Source organism: Babylonia areolata, chromosome 28, assembly GCF_041734735.1.
Source record: "Babylonia areolata isolate BAREFJ2019XMU chromosome 28, ASM4173473v1, whole genome shotgun sequence".
Classification (NCBI taxonomy): Eukaryota; Metazoa; Mollusca; class Gastropoda; order Neogastropoda; family Buccinidae; genus Babylonia; species Babylonia areolata.
In genome coordinates this window covers 16,912,486-16,927,485 of record NC_134903.1, presented here as the reverse complement: position 1 = coordinate 16,927,485, position 15,000 = coordinate 16,912,486, and the positions used below count along the sequence as shown (strand labels likewise).

Sequence of the window (15,000 nt, the reverse complement as noted above, 5' to 3'; positions counted from 1 at the left end):
ACACTTCTAGTGAACAGACGTTAAACTGAAGATCACACTCACACAGACACACACATACACACACAGACACACAGACACAGACACACACAGACACAGACACACACACACACACACACACACACACACACACACACACACACACACACACACACACACACTGAGAGAAGAAAAAAAGCTGTGTAATTGTGTAATTTTTCAGGTTATACCAGACGATCGTAAGCCTTGCAATCACGTCAGCCATGCGCTTTTATTTCAACGCTGTCAATTTCAGGAACGTATCAAAGCATGCGGACTGATCCACGATAAAATGGCCACATCACATCTGCTGTACACAACCATCCGCCTCCCCCCCCCCACGCATACCCCCCAAAAGTATATATATATATATATATATATATATATATATATATATATATATATATATATATATGAAGTATTTAAAAAAAAAGTAAAAAAGAACGTAAGAAAACAGTTTTAGAAAGTTTAAAAAAGTAAAAACAAGAGAGGCAAGGCCTTCAAGACTCACTTGTGATACACTTAAAAAAAAAAAATCTAATCGTTAAAATGTGTTCTGTATTTGTTATTATAAAGCTTCGCGTTAAAAAAGAAAGAAGAAAAAAAAAAGTCCTAACCAGATTCGAACCACGCGTGTTCGTGTGAGAAGAAACTACCTTATCCATTACACTATCGTGGCTCCTTAACTGACGTTCTAAAATTTAACATTTGAACATACTTTTTTAAAGGGCGTTAAATCAATTGCGGTATTCGCAGTGAGAACGCTGTTTAAATCATATTATTCTGGTATATCTTGGGCATTCAAAAAATCTTTGAGGGCAATAAAAAAAATTTCTTTTTAATGGCTATCGCCGCAATCACACTGCAACATTTAGCTGTTTTCACTAGATCTAGATAGATGTACAAGTTTAGTTACACCCGCCGGGAATGTAGTACCACACGGTCGATTCAATTTCTCTTTTATGTTCATTCTAGTTTTATAGTTTTAAAGTTGATATGAAAATTGAGTATTTTGTTAAACTAATAACATGTAGAGCCAAGTACAAGTACTTCTAAACGTCGTAAGAAGTGAAAAGGACTTCATTTTGAGAAAAGTCAAGACTGGAAATTTTTGCGTTTCATCGTGATCAGTTCAAGGGTATTAACTCGCATGGTTTACAATTTTTAACTGTGAATTCCGACTGATTCTGTGGATATTTTTATGGCAGTTTGGGGCATAATCCAGTAAGTGATGAGGCGTTCACACATCTTTCTCTGAATAAATATTTAACAGTCTCCTTCTCCAATTTTCCATCACATGTTATCGTGTATTGTCCATTGAATATAGGATTGAACGGGCAGGTCAACAACTTGAAACAAAATGGCGTCGTTCCGTTCGCGAAGAATATGAGCATGTGCTTTGAATGTGTATAAATATGTGTACGCAATTGATTTTTGCCCATGACCTTCAGGGCTCAGCCAACAGATCTGTAAAGTCCACTCGTCGTATTGATTTTAGTATTTTCCGAAAAAAAACACTTGGGCGAATGAACATAGTGAAAGCCCTGTACACTGAGAGTAAAACACAAACTTTTTATGTATTGAGTATAGTTTCAAAATGTAATGTTTAAGATGAGAAAGATCAGTTTAAAGCAAATTAAGTCCTCTAGCATTAATTACAGAGTAATTTCCCTTCTTTTTTTTTTACTATCTGCACCAAAACGTTTGCAAAAAATAAATAAAACTTCCATTCTTAGCAAAAGAAGTTCCTGTTTGAACAAAAAATGATAATAATGACTGCTCTTGTTGTTGTGTCAAATATCAGATCAAAGTGCCAAGTTTAGAGAATAAAAAAAAATAAATATAACAGTAAATGCAGTTTGCACATAATTAGGCTTCATTTTTTTTTTGTGTGTGTGTGTGTGCCCATCCCAGAGGTGCAATATTGTTTTAAACAAGATGACTGGAAAGAACTGAATTTTTCCTATTTTATGCCTAATTTGGTGTCAACTGACAAAGTATTTGCAGAGAAAATGTCAATGTTAAAGTTTACCATGGACACACAGACACACAGACACACACACACACACACACACACACACACAGACAACCGAACACCAGGTTAAAACATAGACTCACTTTGTTTACACAAGTGAGTCAATAAAAGTTTTAAAAAAGTATATACATTTTTTTGAAGTTTGAATTTTTAAAATTATTATTATTATTTTTTTTTTATTAGTTATAAATAGTTATAGTGGAGTATTGGCCTAGAGGTAATGCGTCCCTAGGAAGCGAGAGAATCTGAGCATGCTGGTTCGAATAACGGCTCAGCCGCCGATATTTTCTTCCTATCCGCTAGACCTTGAGTGGTGATCTGGACGCTAGTCATTTGGATGAGACGATAAACCGAGGTCCCGTGTGCAGCATGCACTTAGTGCATATAAAAGAACCCACAGCAACAAAAGGGTTGTTCCTGGCAAAATTCTATAGAAAATCCACTAATAAAAATAAATAAAGCTGCAGGCAGGAAAAATATAAAAAAATGGGTGGCGCTGTTGTGTAGCGACGTGCTCTCCCTGGGGAGAGCAGCCCGAATTTCACACAGAGAAATCTGTTGTGATAAAAAGAAATACAAATAATAATACAAATAATTTAAAAAAACAAACAAAAAAACACGTAGCTGCCCGAACAACGCATAAACCCAACGCGTTGGTCAGGCCTTGAGAGCCCACCCAAGGTTCATTTCAGCAGAGAGGGTCAAGTATGAAACTCTCACTGTGCTGGGGCTCCGTGAGCTGTCAGAAAGGGCGTTAGGAGGCTTGGCTTGCGGGCTGGGCGGGGGCGTGGTTCCTGCAGATAAATAGCGTGTGTGTGTGTGTGTGTGTGTGTGTGTGTGTGTGTGTGTGTATGATTCTGTGTGTGTGTGTGTGGGGGGGAGTGTGGATGTGTGAGTGTGGGTGTGTGAGTGTGGGTGTGTGAATCTGTGTGTGTGTGTGTGTGTGTGTGTGTGTGTGTGTGTGTGAGTCTCTGTGTGAGTGCTGTGTGTGTGTGTGCGTATGTGTGTGTGTGTGTATGATATTGTGTGTGTGTTTGGGAGGTGGGGGGGGGGGGGCGGGGGTGAGTGTGGGTGTGTGAGTGTGGGTGTGTGAATCTGTGTGTGAGTGTGTGTGTGTGTGTGTGTGTGTGTGTGTGAGTCTCTGTGTGAGTGCTGTGTGTGTGTATGTGTGTGTGCGCGTGCGTGTGTGTGTGTGTGTGTGTGTGTGTGTGTGTGTGTGTGTGTGTGTGTGCGTGCGTGCATGACTAAAAACCTGATTGAATGACACAGGAAGCGAATGATGAGCGCCTAGTGGCAGCTGTCAGTCAGTGTGTGTGTGTGTGTGTGTGTGTGTGTGTGTGTGTGTGTGTGTGTGTGTAGTTTGTTAGTCACATTTTGGTGTGTGTACGTAACATTGATGTAATGTGTTATGTAAACAAAAATGTTTTGTAAAGCACCTAGAGCAGATTTCTGGATAGTTTGCTATGTAAGTATCCATTATTATTATTATTATCTAACACTTCATCTATCCAAAAATTATTTCTAAACTGTCTCGATTTATCTCAGTCCAATGGGCTTGTTAAAACAATTGTCCAAGATACTGTTGAGGGAGAGAGACGGCGTGGAAATTATTATTAAAAAAAGAAAAGAAAAGAAAGAAGAAGAAGAAGAAAAGAAAGGACGACAGATAGCACTTCAGAATGGACGACCCGTAGAGCCCTCAGAGACAACAAAATGATAGAAACATTACGTACTCTTATATCATATCTATAGTACAATAGTGCACGAAAACTAGTGAAGGTAACAACTTAACAACCCTTCCGCAAAGATGAAAAATATAAGAAGAAATCAAATGAATAAGAAATGATAGAATGGGAGCGAGGAGGGAGGGGTTGGGGATGGGGTAGGGGGGGATATAGACTGGTTTAGTCTGTATTGAAGACTCAAACATCCTTGCGGGAGCGTCGGTGGTGGCTCGGAACTGCAGTTACCCTCGGCACGGTACGACAAGGCAAGACAAGACAAGGCAAGACAAGGAAAGGCAAGACAAGGCAAGACAAGACAAGGTAAGACAAGGCAAGGCAATGAAAGACAAGACAAGACAAGGCAAGGCAAGGTAAGGCAAGGAAAGACAAGACAAGGCAAGACAAAACAAGGCAAGACAAGGCAAGGTAAGGCAAGGAAAGACAAGACAAGGCAAGGCAAGGTAAGGCAAGGAAAGACAAGACAAGGCAAGACAAAACAAGGCAAGGCAAGACAAGGCAAGATAAGGCAAGACAAGAAAAGGCAAGACAAGGAAAGGCAAGACAAGGAAAGACAAGACAAGGCAAGGCAAGACAAGGCAAGACAAGACAAGGCAAGACAAGACAAGGCAAGACAAGGTAAGACAAGGCAAGGCAAGGAAAGACAAGACAAGGCAAGACAAGGCAAGGCAGGGAAAGACAAGGCAAGACAAGGCAAGACAAGACAAGGCAAGGCAAGGCAAGGCAAGGCAAGGCAAGGAAAGGCAAGGAAAGGCAAGGCAAGGCAGGGAAAGACAAGGCAAGGAAAGGCAAGGAAAGGCAGGGAAAGACAAGGCAAGGAAAGGCAAGGAAAGGCAGGGAAAGACAAGGCAAGGAAAGGCAAGGAAAGGCAGGGAAAGGCAAGGCAAGGAAAGGCAAGGCAAGGCAAGGAAAGGAAAGGCAAGACAAGGCAAGGCAAGGCAAGGCAAGGCAAGGCAAGGCAAGACAAGACAAGGCAAGGCAAGGCAAGAAAAGGCAAGGCAAGGCAAGGCAAGGAAAGGCAAGGCAAGGCAAGGACCTCATTTCGTGTGCCCCCTAAGGGACATTGAAACATCACATACATTCAACTGTTACACATATCCTGTAAACAAAAAGAGTGATGTCAAAAACTAGAAATAAGGCGCTGGTGGCCAGTCTGACTCGGTGGGTGGTGCGGGCCGCCGGTAAAGCACGACGACTGGCTGTCCCGCGGTAGCCTTGAAGAAGGTTTGGGATGAAGAGGACGCTGGAGCGACAGCGGATGGCGGATGGCGCAGCCTTTCCTGGGCAACGACCCTTCCTTCTCTGCTGCGGCAATAGACATGCATCGACAGAACAGGCCCTCTTCAACCAACAGAACAACTGTCGCGGCAAGCGACGCCAACTCCTCGAGCTGTTAAACAGCTTCAGGAAACAACAGTAGGACCCCCAGCGAAGAAACGTGACCCTAAGGGGAGTAGTAGCCAATAGGTCGTTAAACCCCACTTGATTGAAACAGAACAATGTCAGAATGTAGCTGTCAGGGCAATTTCTGAGAAAATCACGCCCACCAAAGTTAACAACAACGAAGGTTTTGTTAAGCCTCTGCCAGGATCAACGAATAATAAGTTAAATTTCTGAGAGAAATTGGAGAAAGGATGACAGGTGTGAGAGAGAAATATGTAAGCTGTGACCATGTTGGTACAAAGTACAGAAGATCTGAATGGGAAACGTTGTTCCAAGGCCAAGGTACTTGAGGGTGAAGAGAGTAAGGATTCTGCAGGAAGAGGACAGGGCTTCATCGGGTATGTCATTAAGGAAGACTTAGTTTACGGTGAGCTTGGTAGGTATCCGATTTATATTAATTCGTATGTAAAATGTATTAGGTATTGGTTAAAACTGGTTCAAATGAATGAATGCAGATTGCCTGCTCAAGCTTATAAAGTGTTATTTGATTTGAATGCCAGGAGAAGGGTAACATGGGTGACCAGCATTCGAAGATGTTTATGTAGTAATGGTTTTGCATTTGTATGGCTTAATCAAGGGGTTGGATGTGTTCATGTTTTTCTTGTTTGCTTTAAACAGCGTATGGTTGACTGTAGGTGGCAGGGATGGAACGACCATGTACAAAATAGTGAAAGATTTTCTTTGTTCAGACTGATTGAAAGGAATCATTTCACAGAACCATATTTAGCAAAAAATATTAACCGAGTCATCAGATGTGCTTTAACAAGGTTTCGTTTTGGTGTATCTGATATCAACGTACACAGTAAAAGACACAAGCCCAGCACTGTAACCGATATGGTATGTCCGTTATGTAGATCTGCAAAAGAAAGATGAAGTCCATTTCGTATTATGTATTAGATTACTTGAGACAAATATATATTCCGTTGAGATATTATAGCAGACCAAGTAATTTTCGGTTAGTATTACTTCTGTCTTCTACAAATGATAACGTTTTTTTTCGAATCTTGCCATATTTATCTATAAGTCATTAAAACGACGGAGTTTCATGATTGGTTAAAGAGAACAGAGCTTTGAGCATACACGTTGTAAGATTATATTCTTATGCAAATCTATTCTTACAAAATATGTAATCACCCCTTCAAATGGGGCCATGGCCTTATTGAATAAACTTTCGTTTCGTTTCGTTTCGTTTCGTTTCGTTTCTTTAAGGAAGACGGTCACCTGTGGTGTAAAGGTGGTTCGGGCGGGGGTTGTTGTTGTTGTTGTTGTCTCGTTCGTCATTTATTAGATGGATTCCCCCGTCTCCTCGACAAAGGCGGCAGTACGTCGCAGGTCCTCCAGTCCTCCGTAGAGTTTCCGGGCCGCTGGGATTGGGTCGGGCCAGGTTAGAGTAGGGGTTTAGGGATAGTAACTTAGGGTGGTGGGTGAGGTTGGGTTTAGGGAAAATAGCTTTGGGGTTGAGGAAGGCGGTTTTAGGATATTGTGATTCGGGGATAGTAGCTTGGGACAGTGTAGAAGTGAGTGTGTGTGTGGGAGGGGGGGGGGGGGGGGGAGGAGTAAGCTTTTGAGGAAGAAGGAGAGGTAGAGTAAAGGTTGGGTGCAATAGGAAGTTGGTAGTGGGCAAGTTCTATGGTATAGAGGCTTTGTGGAGTGTGTGTGTGTGTGTGTGTGTGTGTGTGTGTGTGTGTGTGTGGATGGGTGGGTGGGTGGAGGGCGGGGGGAAGGGGTAAGCTTTTGAGGAAGAAGGAGAGGTAGAGTAAAGGTTGGGTGCAATAGGAAGTTGGTAGTGGGCAAGTTCTATGGTATAGAGGCTTTGTGGAGTGTGTGTGTGTGTGTGTGTGTGTGTGTGTGTGTGTGTGTGTTTGTTGTTCTTGGTGAATGAAATGGCTTCTTTTCACTGGTATGAGTTAAAAAAAAAAGGTTGTTTTTCTTTTTTAAAAAGGGTGAGTTAGTAACCGGTAATTTGGAATGTCATATGGGTTTCAATGTTTATTTAGAGGTGGCGTTAATTCACTCAGTACGGCCAGTCCTCTCTTCTCCTCTGCACAGACCCCTCGGATGTCCAGTGGGTGTCTGAATGACCTAACCTTTAGCTCCCGTCGTCAGAATTGTGGTATTCTTTGTCAACATTCACGTCTTCAGTATAAGAGCCTTCCGCTTGTAATATTTTGATGGTGGTAATTGAGGAGAAACGCTGTTAACGTCGTCTCTTTCGCCGTTCGTATGGAGAGAGTTAAAGCAAGCGGATCCACGTACGATACAACACATCTGCTAACAAAAGAAGAAGTCCTGAACAGAGCCTGAGCTGCTATGGACCTGTCGGGCTGGTAAGACCACAAGAGGCTGAACTCTGAATACTGACTTCTGAACGTGTTAATGAACTATGTCGCTGGAGGTGGTTATTAATTCGTGGACTCAGCAAGAGGATAATTCAATGCAAGGTGATGATTTATGAAGGTCTTGAGAGTTGTCTGTGGAAGAAAGAACAAACAAACATTAAAACAAAATGAAATTAATTAAAGAAAAAAGTGGGGTGGAGTTGGGGATGGGTGTGTGTGTGTGTGTGTGTGTGTGTGTGTGTGTGTGTGGGCGGAGTGGGGGAGGGGTGCGGAGTGGGAGGGGTGTCGACGGGAGAGGTTTCTGCTATTGTGTCGTCCTCGTGGTGTTGATGATGATGATGAAGGTGGTAAAGATGGTGATGATGAGAATGAAGATAATGGTGGTTGTGTTGATGTCTGATGCTGGCGGAAATGATGATATGGCAGAGATTGTGACGGTGGTGGTGGTGATAACGATGATGATGATGATGATGGTGGTGGTGGTGGTGGTGGTGGTGATAACGATGATGATAATGATAGTGGTGGCAGTGGTGATGATGATGATGATGATGGTGGTGGTGAATAAAATTACAATGGCGATGATGATAATGATGGATATGATGTTGGTGATGGTTATCGACATTAATACTTTTGGTGGTGGTGGTAGTGATAACTATGACGATGATGGTAATGTTGATGATAGTTGTGGTGGTGATGATGATGATGATCATGGTGGTGGTGGTGAATAAAATCACGATGGCGATGAAGATAATGGTGGGTGTGATGTTGGTGATGGTAATCAACATTAATACTTTTGTTGGTGGTGGTCGTTGGGATGGTGGTGGTATTTGTAGAGGTGGTGGTGGTGGTGGTGGTAGTTGTGGTGGTGGTGGCTGTTGCGATGGTCATTGTTAATTGTGGTCGGTCTCACAACACTATTTAATGACCCAGTAACAAGTTGATGACAAATTAACCGTCACTCAGCACGCAAACGAATTGCTCATCATCAGCAAACACAAAGAAAAAAAAAAAGAAAAAAAAAACCGCACAAAAAACGCCATTTTGTCACACTCCAAACATGCTCTCCCCCTCTTCAGAACGCACGCACACACTCGCGCACTTCGACCCGGCTGTGGTGACGTCACATCCTGGTTTTGCAAACACTGCGCGATTGTGTGCCAGGAACGAGAGTTCACAGGCTCCGCGCAGACGACAGATGACGTTTGAACGAGGTGACGGCGAGAGCAGAGAACGAAAATAGGAAGTATAAAACCAGGCAGCCGTGAGTGAAAAGTGTATCATTTTGATTGAGGACGCTGTGATTCTATCTCTTTCTCTCTCTCTCGCGTTCTGGTGGTACACAGAAAGGGAGTATAGAGAGGGGACAGGAGGAGAGAGTTCTCTGCCACTGTTTTTGAGAGGAGTTAACCCCCCCGCCCCCCCAAAAAAAACACAACATTTTTATGTGTGTGCATGTGTGTGTGGTTCAACACTTTCTTTGGGTCTCAAAATGTAAGTATTGATTTTTTCTTTTGTTTGTCATCTTTTTACCGTTTTTTTTTTTTTTTCATTCATCCTTTCTTTTTCGTGTCCTGAATCAATATTGATGTATTTCGTGATTGTTTCAGTAAAGATCAATGACGTAATTTTTGAAAGTTCCTCTTCTTCTCCTCCTCCTCCTTCTTCTTCTTGATCTTCTTCTTCTTCTCTCTTTTCTGTGAAGAGTCATTGGGGCGTTACACAGAAGAACTCTTTCCAAATTCTTCCAGGATTATTGGTTGTCTGTCAAAGACTTGGGTCTCAGTAGATATCCAGACTTGAAAGTTTAGGTATGGTCTTGGATATTCAAATGTCATGTTTGCACGCATGCGCGTACATATGCTCCCCCTCCCCCCCCCCCCCCCCCCCCCGCCCCCCCAACCTCCACTCAGATAGATAGATAGAGAGAGAGAGAGAGAGAGAGAGAGAGAGAGAGAGAGAGATTAAGTGACTGGTTGACTTTTCTCTTAAGAAGGAAGTGGAACAATCAAAGACATAATTTGCTTTATATCCCGTTCTCAGGGCAACGAAAAAAGGAGAGAGAGAAAACAACAAAACAATAACGAAAGAGAGACAGACAGACAGACAGACAGACAGAGAGAAGTCATGGAATCACCTCAACTGATATCTTGCTTGCAAATGTATCATATTCAAAGAAAACAAAACCACCAGCAGTATTTGAATGTAGTTCAATTCCCAACTGAAATTAGATGAGAAAGACAAGGAAAAAGCATGCTTATGGATCAGTTATAGATAAAAAGAGTTTTTGTTCCAGGTTTATCACAACAAACGTAGGAACACGAAAGTTTTTTTCATCGGAAAAAGTATGTTTGATTCATACATCAGAATAAAAATGAAAGACAAAAAGAAAGAAAGAAAAGAAAACGAAGAAGACGTAGTCGTAGTAGCAGGAGTAGTAGTAGCAGAAGAAGAAGAAGAAGAAGAAGAAAGAGAACTACTGGTTTTAACGCACATAATATAGGCTACGACACATCAACAGTTATTTTAATATTGTATTATATACATATTTTGTTTAGTCACAAAAGACTTGTCTGTGTGGAATCATCTCTACTTTCTCCGGGGAGAGCGTCGTCACGGTGCAACGCCAACCTTTTTTTGTCTTCTTGGATTTTCTGATAAAAATTCTGCCAGGGAGAAACCTTTTGTTGCCATAAGTTCTTTTACGTGCGCTAAGTGCATGCTGGACACGGGTCCTCGGTCCCTCCATCATTGGGAATGTACAAGCAGAAAAGATTTATTCCTGGAACAAAATACACAGAAGCAAGTAATCAACAAGCGATTGTGGGTTATATTATCTGAATAACGTGGTTGAAAACGATATATCATGCAGCGCAGCGAAACAAATGGTAACGAAAAACACTGAAGCTGTTCTGTGTCAAATTTAGTTCAGTTTCTCAAAGAGGTGTCACCGCATTCGGACCAATCCATATATGCGCTCCACCACATCTGTTAAGCAGTTGCCTGACCAGCAGCGAAACCCAACGCGATTAGACAGGCCTTGAGGGGGAAAAATAATGAGAATAATAAAATGTATTTAATTAAGATACAGTGCAATATATGATTCAAACAGTGCGTCGAAATCATATCTGCCTGAAACTCTTCAGCAGCGTTTTTGAAGAATTAGGTTTATCACAACAATGATCACAAAGAGCAGTAAATGTAGACTCCACAAAGAAGAACCACCGGTATGTTTTCACTTTTTCCCCCTACCCCATCCACTGCACTGTTTCAGTGGCATTACTCCCACACCGCTCATTTAAATTCCTCCATACACGGCCACACCCGCGTTCGTCCGTTACGAGGCCAGGAGGCCACACACCAGAGGAGACCCTGCACTGCTGCTGAGTCACTTCGGTCGTGTTCAGTGGTGCCTGTTCTGATTTAACGTACTTGGGACACACCACCCACTAACTAACGACAATAATGGATTAGTCACGGAGCCAGACTGAGTGAGCGTCCCTCCCAGAGTGGAGACCGCGACCACGTCCGCCAAACAACAGCCTCCCATCAATCTGCCGACACTGAAGACATTGACAGGACTCACCCCAAGCACGGCAGTTTTCACAAATTGTTAATTAAAAAAACAAAACAAAACGAAAAACAGCTTGAATTATGCGGGTTGGATAAGATCTACCACATCATTAGATACACATACTAATATTTCAGGCACACGAATATACAAAACACCTTGAAATGCGTTTTAACAATAAACGTTTGAGAGAAAAAAAAGAGAAAAAAAAGCGATATTTAGATAGCTGTAGGTTTTTGGTGTTATAATTCGAATTGCACGTGCAAGAAAGCACCTGTGGTTATGAGTGGTGCTCATTACGCGAGCTACAGACACTGATGTTTGCGGAAAATTCATTATCATTTCACTGTGATGACAGCCTTTCACCCACGTCCTGACCTGTAAGCTCTGTCTGATCTCAGTGAGGTGACAGCCCTTCACTGACATCCTGACCTGTAGGCTCTGTCTTATCTCAGTAAGGTGAAAGCCCTTCATTGACATATCCCTACCTGTAAGCTCTGTCTTATCTCAGTGAGGTGACAGCCCTTCACTGACATCCTGACTTGTAAGCTCTGTCTGATATCAGTGAGGTGACAGCCCTTCACTGACACCCTGCCATGTAAGCTCTGTTTTACCTCAGTGAGGTGACAGCCCTTCACTGACATCCTGACCTGTAAGTTCTGTCTGATCTCATTGAGGTGACAGCCCTTCACTGACATCTTGACCTGTAAGCTCTGCCTTCATTGAAGTGACAGCCCTTCACTGACATCCTGACCTGTAAGCTCTGTCTGATCTCATTGAGGTGACAGCCCTTCACTGACATCTTGACCTGTAAGCTCTGTCTTACCTCAGTAAGGTGACAGCCCTTCGCTGACACCCTGCCATGTAAGCTCTGTCCTACCTCAGTGAGGTGACAGCCCTTCACTGACGCCCTGACCTGTAAGCTCTGTTTTACCTCAGTGAGGTGACAGCCCTTCACTGACGCCCTGACCTGTAAGCTCTGTTTTACCTCAGTGAGGTGACAGCCCTTCACTGACGTCTTGACCTGTAAGCTCTGCCTTCATTGAAGTGACAGCCCTTCACTGACATCCTGACCTGTAAGCTCTGTCTGATCTCAGTGAGGTGACAGCCCTTCACTGACACCCTGCCATGTAAGCTCTGTTTTACCTCAGTGAGGTGACAGCCCTTCACTGATGTCCTGACCTGTAAGCTCTGTCCTACCTCAGTGAGGTGACAGCCCTTCACTGACGTCCTGACCTGTAAGCTCTGTCCTACCTCAGTGAGGTGACAGCCCTTCACTGACGTCCTGAACTGTAAGCTCTGATCTCAGTGAGGTGACAGCCCTTCACTGACACCCTGCCATGTAAGCTCTGTCCTACCTCAGTGAGGTGACAGCCATTCACTGACACCCTGCCATGTAAGCTCTGTTTTACCTCAGTGAGGTGACAGCCTTTCACTGACATCCTGACCTGTAAGCTCTGTCTTACCTCAGTGAGGTGACAGCCTTTCACTGACATCCTGACCTGTAAGCTCTGTCCTACCTCAGTGAGGTGACAACCCTTCACTGACGTCCTGACCTGTAAGCTCTGTCCTACCTCAGTGAGGTGACAGCCCTTCACTGACGTCCTGACCTGTCAGCTCTGTCCTACCTCAGTGAGGTGACAGCCCTTCACTGATAAGCATAGTCGTCAGCGACAGTCAAGGGGTTAATGCAGAGATCCACAATGTTTGGACACTGCTCGTGAACTATGGTCGCTGTTCGTCAAGAGGTTTTTCAATGGTTTCTTGTCGTCGTGGCTTCAGTTCTTTTTCTTCTGCTTCCCTCTTCCTGCATCATCATCTTCAGCTTCTTCTCTCCGCCTCCGTCTTTCTCATCAGTCTCGGTCTAATAAATACGTACATGAACACACATGCGCAGACACGTGCACCCATACACAAATGTTCGAGCATACATGTATGTATGTATGTATGTATGTATATATATATATATAAAATTATATATATATGTATGTGTGTGTGTGTGTGTGTTTGTGTTTTGTGTGTGTGTGTGTGTGTGTGTTTATATATATATATATATATATATGTGTGTGTGTGTGTGTGTGTGTGTGTGTGTGTGTGAAGATGCATTTAAAAGAAAGTATAAGAAAGTATGTTTGGGTATAGTTGGAATACTTTATATTTGTTTGTGTGTATGTGGAGAGCGAGAGAGAGAGACAGAGACAGCTCGGAGACACAGAGAGAGAGCATAACACCACAAGACAAGACAAGACAAGAGAGGCAAGGCCTTCAAGACTCACTTGTGGCAAATTAAGTCCCCTAGCATTAATTACAGAGTATTTTCCCTTCTTTACTATCTGCACCAAAACGTTTGCAAAATAAATAAAACTTCCATGCTTAGCAAAAGAAGTTCCTGTTTGAACAAAAAATGATAATAATGACTGCTCTTGTTGTTGTGTCAGAATATCAGATCAAAGTGCCAAGTTTAGAGAATACAAAAATTATAAATATAACAGTAAATGCAGTTTGCATATAATTAGGCTTCATTTTTTAAATTTTTTTGTGCCCATCCCAGAGGTGCAATATTGTTTTAAACAAGATGACTGGAAAAAACTGAATTTTTCCTATTTTTATGCCTAATTTGGTGTCAACTTACAAAGTATTTGCAGAGAAAATGTCAATGTTAAAGTTTACCACGGACACACAGACACAGACACACAGAGACTCTCTCTCTCTCACACACACACACAGAGACAACCGAACACCGGGTTAAAACATAGACTCAATTTGTTTACACAAGTGAGTCAATAATAGAGTAAAAAGCAACAACAGAAACAACAACAAAACCAACAACAACAGCAAACGAACAAAAAAGACCCAACCGAACCCTGCAAACCACTGTACAACCCAGCCCAACCCAACCCAATTCCAGTACAGTTTGGGTGTGTTGCTTTCGTATTGTGTTATTCACTCAAACAAACAGACCATAGTTGTTGTGAGGTCAACGCCAACAACGATGGTTCCTGCCTCCTCTGTATTCTGCCTCCACCCAGCCCTTCAGTGTACCTACTCTGCTGTGTGGTGTGAGGGGTCTGCCCTTGGGAAAGATGTCAACAAGTGTGGAAACATTCACTGCGAGAGACAGACCAGATACGTCCCCCATAAACGTTGGTCTCTTCTTCTTCTTCGCTCGTGGGCTGCAACTCCCACGTTCACTCGTATGTACACGAGTGGGCTTGTACGTGTATGACCGTTTTTGCCCGGCCATGTAGGCAGCCATACTCCGTTTTCGGGGGTGTGCATGCTGGGTATGTTCTTGTTTCCATAACCCACCGAACGCTGACATGGATTACAGGATCTTTAACGTGCGTATTTGATCTTCTGCTTGCCGTATACACACGAAGGGGGTTCAGGCACTAAGCAGGTCTGCACATATGTTGACCTGGGAGATCGGAAAAATTCCCACCCTTTACCCACCAGGCGCCGTTACCGAGATTCGAACCCGGGACCCTCAGATTGAAAGTCCAACGCTTTAACCACTCGGCTATTGTGACCGTCATTGAACTGTCAACATGAGGGTTCTGGGTTCGATTCTCGGTAACGGCACCTGATGGGTTATGAGTGGACATTGTCGTCGATTTTCTCATGTCTGTTGAAAACAGGCGTTTAACTGTTCCAGTGCCGTGGGTCAAGACCACAAGCACTGAATTTAAAGCGCCGTTGCATAGTCGGTTAGGCGTTGGACTTGTGATCCAGTGTTCACCAGTGATCAGGGTTCGAGGCCCCGTTTCGGCATGGTGTTGTGTCCTCGGGAGAGGCACTTTACTTCCATTTTATTCACTCCTTCCAAGTGTGGCTGGGCACTTGACCTCGGTTGTGGAA

General features: G+C 43.2%; 1 protein-coding gene across 2 annotated transcripts in view; it reads left to right on the top strand.

Annotated features, from left to right (window-relative positions):
* Positions 1–8,714: 8,714 nt before the first annotated feature.
* The window catches only part of LOC143302108 (uncharacterized), a 36,661-nt gene continuing 30,375 nt past the window's right edge, over positions 8,715–15,000 (top strand). Inside the window, exon 1 of one of the 2 annotated variants that reach the window (XM_076616641.1) lies at positions 8,715–8,835. The gene's annotated coding sequence lies outside the window, so the exon portion shown is untranslated. Of the gene's footprint in view, positions 9,066–15,000 lie in introns of both variants that reach the window. The other variant, XM_076616639.1, reaches the window with a different exon arrangement.